Below are 8,838 nucleotides of genomic sequence, written 5' to 3' on the forward strand. Positions count from 1 at the left end.
CTCCCTGTATCTTGGTCAGGAAATCGGATGGAACAAACAGATTTTGTACGGACTACCGTAAGGTAAACGATGTCACTAAGCCGGATTCATTTCCTCTTCCTCGGATGGAGGACTGCGTTGATCAAGTCGGCGCAGCTAAGTTTGTGAGCAAATTTGACCTGTTAAAGGGCTATTGGCAGGTGCCACTGACGAGTAGGGCACGTGAAATCTCTGCCTTTATTACACCATTTGGTCTGTACTCGTCGGTTTGGGACGCAGGGGCTGGTACGTTGGTCCGGGGTCCTTGTTGGTCCCCGGTCTTATGGGGGGGGGTGTGACGACCCTCCCACTCTGTCTGCCGTATTCTCTCTTTGCTCTTGTTTCCTTATTAGGATGCCGGTGGGCGGAGTTGGGAGGGTCGTCAGCTACATGGGAAACACCTGGGCCGGCTGTGTCCCAGGATAAATGGACCTCTTCCACATTCATTAGGGAGACTCTCTCCAGGCAGATACTTTGATTTTGGTTGTGATATTTTTGTGGCCTTTTTGGGTTGTTTGCTTTGGCACTTATCAACACTTTTCTATATTACATTTATGCAAGCAAACACTCACTTACACTACTGATTACTGATTACACACCCCATTGTTATTTCAGTTAGTTACTTTAATTAATAAATATATACTTTGAGTACTCCTTGTCTCCACGTGTCTCCCTTTTGTTACGAACTTGAGCCGGTTCGTGACAGGTTCTAGAAAGAGGACTGACTTTCATACCAACTCCTAAACAGGTGGACTGCGGGGAGCTCCGGAGGGATCTACACTTCTATCATAGAAGATTGAAGTTATTAGATCATTTTGGTTATGAAACAGATTTTCCTCATATACTATTTCCAAAGCCCTCACATTGGGAACCTCAGTTGGAGTCAGTGTCAGAAACTATACAGACTGTTATACGTAGGGATGTGGCTTCCTTTTCACAATTCAGAACCAGACCTGCATATCAGTTTAACCTTACACATCTTTCTAAAAATCAAGCTCTAGAAACATTGAACATCAGAATATAGTGATTAAACCAGCAGATAAGGGGGCTCAGATTGTTGTAATGGATAAAGTGAATATCTTCTTGAAGCCAATAGACAATAGGATCATGTTAAACACTATGTTCCATTGTCCCACTCAACACAACCGGAAAACACAAAGATGAATCCAGGAGATAGTGAGTAAACTATATGAGGATAAGTACATTACAGATAAACAGATGGTCTATCTTTTTGGGGCAGATTCTCCAAGGCCTAGGCAGTTTTACTTACTGCCTAAAATACATATCTCCTGAGACGTTGGTGGTTCCCTACGGCTGACCAATAGTAAGTGATTGTGTCTCAGAATCTTCCTGTATTGCTGATTATATTGACTTTTATATCAATCCTCTATGCCAGTGTTAACATATAGACTAATATGTTATAAATTGTGTTCTTACACTGGTACAGTTATGCCCTATGAGAGATGTACAACTGCGCATGTGCAAAAATAAAGAAAGGGCATTTTCCCGCGTTCTGGTTGAAACACCAACGATGAACATGTGTGTTTATTCCTCCGTTAAGTAAGCCGGTATTCCTGTCCTGAAGATGACAGCACCAACAGGTTATGGGCCCAGGAGGGAACATGGAAGCCGATGGAATAGATTATGTTTGACGGAGATGAAAAAAACTACGAGTTATGGGAGACGAAGTTTTTGGGACACTTGCGTTTGCTAGGGCTAAAGGCCACCATATTGAGCGTGGATGAAGATGAAGAAGACGGAGAGAAAAATGAAGAAGCCTACGCCGAATTGATACAGGTTTTGGATGATAAAAGTCTTTCCCCTGATAATGAGAGAAGCAGCAGATGATGGGAGAAAAGCGTTGAAGATATTGAGGGAACATTATGCAGGTAAAGGGAAGCCACGTGTGATTAGCCTCTACACTGAGCTAACTTCTCTTCAGAAAGCCAGTGACGAAAGTGTTACGGATTATATAATTCGTGCTGAGACGGCTATTACAGCACAGAGGAATGCTGAAGAGACTTTAAGTGACGGGCTGTTGATTGCAATGATTCTGAAAGGTTTGCCCGAATCATTTAAGCCGTTTGCCATCCACATAACGCAGAGTGACGAGCCGACAACTTATGGCAAGTTCAAAACCAAGTTGAGGAGCTATGAAAGCACCGAGAAGTTTAGCGCCATTTCCACTGACGACAACGTGATGAAGGCAAGTAACATTAAAGTTAGCTGGCCAAGAGGAAGAGATAAAGGGACCGAGATAACCTGCTTCAACTGTGGCTAGAAAGGGCACAAGGCCCGGGAATGTACCGTTACTGGAGAGCACAGAGAACGGAGACAGTGGTGTAGTTTTTGCAAGCGCTCCACTCATACTGACGCAAATTGCAGACGAAAAATAAGAGACAATGTGAAACAAGCAACAGATGCTGAAGGCCACACATTTGCATTCAAAATAAGTGACTGTCAGGTTTGTGGACTGAAACATAAAGGGCTGATGGTTGATACGGGAGCAACGTCACATATAGTCACGGACATCGGGAAGTTTAAGGAGTTTGACGAGACTTTCAAACCGGAAAAACATTCCGTGGAGCTCGCTGACGGAACAAGAACGAATGGTGTCGCGGAGAGGAGAGGTGCAGCGGAGGTTTACCTGAGAGACAACACGGGTCGTCGGGTGAAAACAACGCTGACGAAGGCGCTGTACGTGCCGTCGTTTCCACAGGACATTTTCTCTGTTAAAGCAGCGACAGCCAACGGAGCTTCAGTCAACTTTCGACAGGGGGTGTAACAAGCTCATCCACAAGAACGGTACCACTTTTGACATCGAGAGTACGATAGACTTTACTATCTTAACACTGTAAGTGATGAAAATGATGATGGATGCCTGGGTGCTATGATATTCACACATGGCACAAAAATTCTTGGCCACTGTAATTTTGAGGATGTGTCAAAGTTAGAAAATGTGACAGAGGGAATGAAAATCACAGGTAAGATTGACAAATCTACCCTCAACTGTGAAATCTGCACACAGGGGAAATTTGTTCAGAGCAGAAACAGAGAGCCTGATGAAAAGGCAAAAGCAGCTCTTGAGCTTGTGCACACTGATTTGGCAGGCCCTATTGAGCCAGAGGCGAAAGATGGGTTCAGATATACTCTAGCATTTACGGATGATTATTCAGGGGCAGTTTTTGTGTATTTCCTAAAAGCAAAAAGTGATACTGTAAAAGCTACTGAGAAGTTTATTGCTGATGTGGCCCCTTATGGGAAAATAAAGTGTGTCAGGTCAGATAATGGCACAGAGTACACAGCCAAAGAGTTCCAGTCACTGCTCAGTAAGAATGCCATAAGACATGAAACTTCAGCCCCTTACTCACCCCATCAAAATGGGACCGCTGAGAGAAATTGGAGAACACTGTTTGAAATGGCAAGGTGCATGCTACTTGAGAGCAACCTACCAAAGAAATTGTGGACATATGCTGTAATGACTGCTGCAGTAATTCGCAATAGGTGTTACAATAAGCGTGTAGGACAGACTCCACACTACATGTTTACTGGGAGAAAGCCTGATCTTTCAAAGATGAAAGAATTTGGATCTGTTTGCTATGCATACAGACAGAACAAGAAAAAGTTGGACTCAAGATGTGAAAAGGGTATTTTTGTCGGGTATGATAAAAATAGTCCAGCATACCTAGTCTACTACCCAGACACTGGAAAAGTTCTTAAAAACAGATTTAGTCAAGTTCGTTACAAAAGGTGTAGTCGAACGCCAAACTCAGACAGATCTGGAAATGAGTGATGATCTTCATGGGGAGAGATTTCAATCCCCCATGCCAAAAGCCAAGATGGCAGATCAAAATTCTGAAGAGACACAAGATGTGCAAATCGAGACTTCAGATAGTCAGAGTCCACGCTATCCAGACAGAGAGAGGAAGAAGCCCCAGTACTTAAAAGACTATGAGTGTAAAGTGAAGTGTGATGACCAGATACCACCTAGTGTTGACTACTGCTACAGAGTAATGTGCAATGCACCACAAACCTTCAAAGAACGTAATGATTTCACCAAAATCAGAGATTTGGGCAACTGCTATGAAGGAGGAGATGGATTCCTTAGGGAAAATGATACATTCACATTGACCACACTGCCAGAGGGTAAAAATGCAGTGGGGGCAGGTGGGTCTATGCGGTCAAAAACAATTCAGACGAGACTGAGACATACAAGGCAAGATATGTTGCAAAGGGGTATAGTCAAGTGGCGGGAATAGACTATAGGATACTTTTTCTCCAACTGCAAATATGACATCAGTACGTTGTTTGATGCAGCTAGCAGCTCAGTATGACTTAGAGTTACATCAGATGGATGTCAAAACAGCATATCTACATGCTCCTATTGACTGTGAAGTGTACATGGAGCAACCAGAGGGTTTTGAAGTCAGGTCAGATACAGGTGAGCAACTAGTCTGCAAACTGAACAAGTCACTGTACGGCCTGAAACAGTCAGGAAGGAACTGGAACAAAATGTTGCATGATCACCTTAGTGAAAATGGTTTTACACAGAACCCAGCTGATCACTGTGTTTACAACAAACAAACTGCAACAGAAAGGATCATTTTGATAATTTGGGTCGATGATCTAATTATCGCTGCTAGTGATAGTGACTCACTCACAAGTGTAAAAGAAATGTTAAGTGAAAAGTTCAAAAATGAAAAATTATTGGGTTATATGTTTGGAATGTAAACTGACATTTGTGAGATGTATAACTGTAAGCTAAATGTGTTGATAGTTAGGTTGAATATGACTTGTACAGTATAAGAGCAAGTGGGGGTGTTAACATATAGACTAATATGCTATAAATTGTGTTCTTACACTGGTACAGTTATGCCCTATGAGAGATGTACAACTGCGCATGTGAAAAATAAAGAAAGGGCATTTTCCCGCGTTCTGGTTGAAACACCAACGATGAACATGTGTGTTTATTCCTCCGTTAAGTAAGCCGGTATTCCTGTCCTGAAGATGACAGCACCAACAGCCAGAAACACCCCAGGTATGTTAAGGATAGTTATGAATGCAGGGTTTATTACTATTGTATTACTCTTTATATTAACTTAGCTACTGACTTGTTCTATTGTTGTTCTCAAGAGGTTAACCTGCTAGTCAGCATTTCATTGCACTGTTAACTCCATGTATATGACAAATAAACCAATTTGAACTTAGAAGGGAAGGGGGAGGGCAGCCAGAAAGAGAGGGGAAAAGATGGCCAGCTAAATTACAGTATGTGTCCTCAAATGTTATGTCATCTAAACATCTCACATTAGCTGGAAGAACTGACAAATGAAATGAATCATAGAGGTCTTATAACTTATTCCATTCTACAGGTCCATTGTTTTGTCTCATGTCTCTTTATATTCAAATACCCTGGGGACCATGTAGCTGTATTGAAATCACCTTGTTTTATAACCTTCTTTGTTGCTCAGTGGTACTTCAATTGGCCGGACCATGCCCAATTCTTTCACACGGTAATGCTCCAGCATCCACTCAGAGCTTATGCATCTAATGCATTCCTCAAATACTGCAGAGTTGTTAAGCAAGTCCCTGAGATCATCATGTTCAACCACGTTTATTTGCTTATTTGTAAGATGAAACCTGAGGGGATCACTGTAGTGTGTCATAAATGCATCAAAAATGGGTCCAGGCTCCCAAAAAAGTAATATCCGATGAAACAATTCAGTTCACTGTGCTGTGGTGTTTGGTTTGTTAACTTCACCATGTATTGTTCTAGGCTGCGGTCTCATTCTACACATGGTGTATTTATTTATCATTCTTTCTATGAGGGAGTAGGCATGCTGGACATGGCCTTCCAGGGAGTAGGCATGCTGGACATGGCCTTCCAGGGAGTAGGCATGCTGGACATGGCCTTCCAGGGAGTAGGCATGCTGGACATGGCCTTCCAGGGAATAGGCATGCTGGACATGGCCTTCCAGGGAGTAGGCATGCTGGACATGGCCTTCCAGGGAGTAGGCATGCTGGACATGGCCTTCCAGGGAGTAGGCATGCTGGACATGGCCTTCCAGGGAGTAGGCATGCTGGACATGGCCTTCCAGGGAGTAGGCATGCTGGACATGGCCTTCCAGGGAGTAGGCATGCTGGACATGGCCTTCCAGGGAGTAGGCATGCTGGACATGGCCTTCCAGGGAGTAGGCATGCTGGACATGGCCTTCCAGGGAGTAGGCATGCTGGACATGGCCTTCCAGGGAGTAGGCATGCTGGACATGGCCTTCCAGGGAGTAGGCATGCTGGACATGGCCTTCCAGGAGTAGGCATGCTGGACATGGCCTTCCAGGGAGTAGGCCTGCTGGACATGGCCTTCCAGGGAGTAGGCATGCTGGACATGGCCTTCCAGGGGAGTAGGCATGCTGGACATGGCCTTCCAGGGAGTAGGCATGCTGGACATGGCCTTCCAGGGAGTAGGCATGCTGGACATGGCCTTCCAGGGAGTAGGCATGCTGGACATGGCCTTCCAGGGAGTAGGCATGCTGGACATGGCCTTCCAGGGAGTAGGCATGCTGGACATGGCCTTCCAGGGAGTAGGCATGCTGGACATGGCCTTCCAGGGAGTAGGCATGCTGGACATGGCCTTCCAGGGAGTAGGCATGCTGGACATGGCCTTCCAGGGAGTAGGCATGCTGGACATGGCCTTCCAGGGAGTAGGCATGCTGGACATGGCCTTCCAGGGAGTTAAGCATGCTGGACATGGCCTTCCAGGATGCAGCCTCCACTGGTCAGATAGTGTCTAGTGGTCAGAATGGGAGTCCAGATAGTGTCTAGTGGTCAGAATGGGAGTCCAGATAGTGTCTAGTGGTCAGAATGGGAGTCCATATAGTGTCTAGTGGTCAGAATGGGAGTCCAGATAGTGTCTAGTGGTCAGAATGGGAGTCCAGATAGTGTCTAGTGGTCAGAATGGGAGTCCAGATAGTGTCTAGTGGTCAGAATGGGAGTCCAGATAGTGTCTAGTGGTCAGAATGTATTGTCTGATAGTTTCCATTTCGATGTGACACTCCTAACCATAACAACCATTGCCTGATTGGCAACAGATATCTCCCTTGATGGTTAAGCCCTTTGGTGATTGTAATCTAGATGTTTTTTTATTGCCATTTCATCAAACATTAGAGACACATTTCTTTCTGTTGTGCTCATATGTCAGACCAGGAGTTCCATCTTCTCCATGACACAGTTGAGGAATCCGGGCTTCAAAATAAAATAATAATTAACGCCATCTTTTACATAATTTATGAAAACATGCAGTCCAACAAATGAATCCTCTTGTAAGAGCAAAATGCAGTATTTATTCCTACAGAAAAGAAACCGATGGTGCGGGGAAGGTAGCGATGGAGGGTACTCAGGGATGGCAGGATAATATTTTTACACAGAAATCTGTAAGTGGAAGGACTGTGTTGGTACAGCTGTATTCCAAGTTGTTTTATCTCCACAGAGAACCTCCGCCCTCTCTTATTTCTCTACACACTGCACTGGAGTTTAAAGAAGTCCTTTAGATGTGGAGGTAGTGATTCTATGGCCTCCAACACTGTAGTTTGAAGAAGTCCTTTAGATGTGGAGGTAGTGACTCCATGGCCTCCAACACTGTAGTTTGAAGAAGTCCTTTAGATGTGGAGGTAATGACTCCATAGCCTCCAACACTGTAGTTTAAATAAGTCCTTTAGATGTGGAGGTAGTGACTCCATGGCCTCCAACACTGTAGTTTGAAGAAGTCCTTTAGATGTGGAGGTAGTGACTCCATGGCCTCCAACACTGGAGTTTAAAGAAGTCCTTTAGATGTGGAGGTAGTGACTCCATGGCCTCCAACACTGTAGTTTGAAGAAGTCCTTTAGATGTGGAGGTAGTGACTCCATGGCCTCCAACACTGTAGTTTGAAGAAGTCATTTAGATGTGGAGGTAGTGACTCCATGGCCTCCAACACTGTAGTTTGAAGAAGTCCTTTAGATGTGGAGGTAGTGACTCCATGGCCTCCAACACTGTAGTTTGAAGAAGTCCTTTAGATGTGGAGGTAATGACTCCATGGCCTCCAACACTGTAGTTTGAATAAGTCCTTTAGATGTGGAGGTAGTGACTCTATGGCCTCCAACATTGGATCTTGTTGTGTTCTACACATTATAAAGAGGATAGATGCATGATGAAATCACCATATCATTGTATAATCAATCCTAATGTTGTCTATTAGAAGTCAACATATGTGTTATTCCAATCTCTAAGATGACGACGTACTTGGTTTTGATTGCTTTTAGTTTTGCGGCATGCCTGGTTTGCATTTGCCTGTAGTTGTTTTGTGATTTTGACAGCTTCTTTTCCAGGAGTTGTATTCATTTAGAAAACCAAACATATGTATGAGATTTGACTTTGACACCAGAGCTTCCTGTATGCTTGTGAGGACGCCTCCTTCAGTCATCTGAGCCTCCTCCTGTATGCTTGTGAGGATGCCTCCTGCCACCTCTGTCACCTGACAGACCCCTTCCTGCAGACCGTTGAACTAAATTCAGCATCTGCTGCTTCCTCTGCTGGAGCTGGGTCTACGCTCTCCTTCACTCTCTTGTTCTCTCTGTCTTTCTCACCTAAAACTCCTCCATCTGCTTCCCTGTCCTCTCCTTCAAAAATAGACAATTCAAGACTTTAAACCCGTTGTGTTGATATAACACAACAACGGTGCATCTTTAATTGCTACGAACTTTGTAGTTGGCTTACTGCTTTTTCTACAACGCTGTGCATCTGTTGCAGATTGAGGGGGTGGATTCATGCTATTTATTCTGGTAGGTG

Source organism: Coregonus clupeaformis, unplaced genomic scaffold, assembly GCF_020615455.1.
Source record: "Coregonus clupeaformis isolate EN_2021a unplaced genomic scaffold, ASM2061545v1 scaf0488, whole genome shotgun sequence".
Taxonomy (NCBI): domain Eukaryota; kingdom Metazoa; phylum Chordata; class Actinopteri; order Salmoniformes; family Salmonidae; genus Coregonus; species Coregonus clupeaformis.